Consider the following 2,500-nt stretch of genomic DNA (forward strand, 5'->3'; position numbering starts at 1 on the left):
ATGCTATCCAATTGGAAATGGGTAATCGATTGATACTTGTATAGGAATATGTGTGGCAGGAATAAATTATATTCAGCTCCAATTAACTAGCCTTTTTTTTTTTTCAAACAAAAATGACGTCATGGAAGGTTCCAGAATACAAGGATTAACGACCTCTACATATTGTTTATTTTCATGGCCAATAGATGGCCTTAGCAGTAGACTAACAAATTGCTAATTATCCCCATCATCCACTTTTTATAATTTTTATTTCTTCATTTCTGTTGCTCTTTGAGCACAAAATTTATATAAAACTGACGCAAGTACACTTGATATTATCTGTTTTCTGGGCACAACTTCATTCTTAGAAAGCTACAAATTTCACAGTAAATATCACAAAAATATATTCCCAGCAAACAATCTTTAGTTCAATTAAATTTGTGGGTCAGGGGGGTGGGAGGCCTCACAGATATGCCACATGTACTGAAATCGGCGAGAGAATTGAGTGATTACACAGTTAAATTACATAATTTTTAATAAACTTTTGATGAAACCAAGAGATAATAAACATGGTTTATATTATGGCATGTACTGTTAGCAACAACTACGTAGAATAACAATATTTCAACATTCCGAAAGGCATAATAACTCAGCCTTTTCTAGCTCCCTCCCTCACATCGTAACGAGTTTTACTTTACCACCAATAGATGGCATCAGAGGCACCTTGTCCCACCTAATATAGAATATTATTTGAGAAACCACGTGTGGCAAAAAAGTGAGCTAGGGAGGTAGAGGCTACAGAATTGGTAGTTGGTAAATTGTCCAACGATCGTTTCCTTATTAAGAAGGAATATTTTTAAAAGAAAACAGTGTTAAATTTACATATGCTATCGGAAGCAACCTGAGTTTACTTATAAAAGTGTTTAGTATTTTCTTTCTTCAATAAAACACAAGGATATTAAGTAATGTACTTGTACACGTAACAAAGGTAACTATCATCACCATAGTTAAGGTTGGTAGGACGGGTTTGGGACAGCGCTGCCAAATATAATTCCATTGACTGGAGAATCTCACTATTCATTACAGATTCGAATAATTTAAAGAGTCATAGTTACTGCCAGGAGGTGCGTGATTATGGTGTAATTTGCTGTTCCTATAATCAGCAAAGTCAACATAAACAAATCGAATAATGAAAAAGAAAATTGTCACATTTCTGTAACTTCGCCAACGTCTGACTGTGTTTCGTCATCCAACTGCGAATTTGAGTTTGGTAATAAGGGCGTTCCAGAGTGTAACTTGGTTATGAAATAAACCTTATCATCATTTTATTAGTAAATGTATGCATGTCAGTAAAGCGATTTCTTGGTTCGATATAGATAGAAAAAATCCTTTAAGTATATTAAAACATTAATTTTTCTCCTTCCTAGTAAAGGCCACGGTCTTCTTAGGGCAATGATTGGCCAATTGAGAATATTAAGAAAGCTGATTCTTAAAGATCGTTGAGAGAGAGAGAGAGAGAGAGAGAGAGAGAGAGGAGAGAGAGAGAGAGAGAGAGAGAGAGAAGGGCCACCAACAAGAGTATACTTATAACAAGAAAGGTTAATGAAAGTTTATATAGGTGAAGTGTGGATGTTACATTAAAGTTATATATATGGCAATTATTTGTCGCCATTTCTTTTGTATTGGTACAAATATTGTTCGTGATGTTTTAAAGAAATGATAGTTTGCAGAGACGGAAATATAAGCATACATAATTATGATGTCTCCGGGATTAATGAAAATACAAATAAAGATTTCCTGTATACAAAAGTTTGTTTTAAAATGAGTTTAAATCATTACCAATAAATCACAAGAAAGATTTTAGATTCGATGGAAAGGTTAACAAAATGATAGTTTGTTGGATGTCAATAAAGGTTGAATGAGATTAAAAACGTTTTCCAAATAAGTTACAAATACCGTTAGATCAATAGATATGGGAATAGAGGTTATGCTGTTATAAATATTAAAATTTTGATCCTTTCTTTTATCGGTCATAGGTTCGATTTAATCAATGTAAATATCAAGCACAATGGCATTCATATCAAATGCTATTTTTGTGAATTAATATCCACTTAGAATTCATTTATGCTAGCTTCGAGCTAGACGAAGATTAGAGCTTGTATCCTGACCCAGAACAATAACTACATGGACAAATCTATTAATCGAGCTATTAAGAGATATAAACTATATTTTCATTTTTGGTCCACTGTACATATACCTGTCGAATTCAGGAATATGCTCTTAGACTTTAAATCAATCCATATCCACCATAATATTTTTATCAGTGAGTTTACAACACATTGCTATTTATAATGAATATGTATCACTAAAATTCGTGATTTTAATCAATGTAAATATCAACCATAATGGTATTTAATATCGAATACTGCCTTTGAGAATGTATATCCACTGGAAATTTATTCATGATAAGTGTCTCCGGCTGGGCAAGTATTTTATCCTATGCCCTGCGCCGAAACAATAC

This window comes from Palaemon carinicauda, chromosome 2 (genome assembly GCF_036898095.1).
Source record: "Palaemon carinicauda isolate YSFRI2023 chromosome 2, ASM3689809v2, whole genome shotgun sequence".
NCBI classification, from domain to species: Eukaryota; Metazoa; Arthropoda; class Malacostraca; order Decapoda; family Palaemonidae; genus Palaemon; species Palaemon carinicauda.